The sequence below is a fragment of the Notechis scutatus genome, chromosome 1 (assembly GCF_049901735.1).
Source record: "Notechis scutatus isolate UNSWTSFEM ecotype Mainland chromosome 1, rNotScu1.2, whole genome shotgun sequence".
Classification (NCBI taxonomy): Eukaryota; Metazoa; Chordata; class Lepidosauria; order Squamata; family Elapidae; genus Notechis; species Notechis scutatus.
The window spans coordinates 319,937,909-319,938,375 of NC_142009.1; positions in this window are offsets into that span (position 1 = coordinate 319,937,909).

A 467-nucleotide genomic window follows, 5' to 3' on the forward strand; every position below is an offset into this window, starting at 1 on the left:
CCCCAAACCCCAAAAACTTTAACCTTAGACTGTCTACCATTGACCTCACCCCTTTCCTAAGAGGTCTGTAGGGGGCGTGCATAAGCGCACCAACGTGCCTACCGTCCCTGTCCTATTGTTTCTCTATTCTTTTATTTTTCTTATATGTACCCATCTCATGTATTCACAACTATGTATACACTTATACTTATTATCTTGTAAACAATTGACAAATCAAATAAATAAATAAAATAAATAAAATAAACTTTCAACGAAATTCCGATGCCGATTAGTGTACATTCAAAGTGACAATAAAGTTCTTCTGTCTATCTAATCTATTTTAAATTACAATCTAAATGCATCGGAAATTGCTCGGTCTGGTCTGGTCCAGCCAATCACCGAACAGGAGCCTCTGCTTTCTCCGGTAAACTACGCTACCCAGCATGCCCAACGGGAAGAGGCGAACGGAACCGCGTATGGATGGAGGT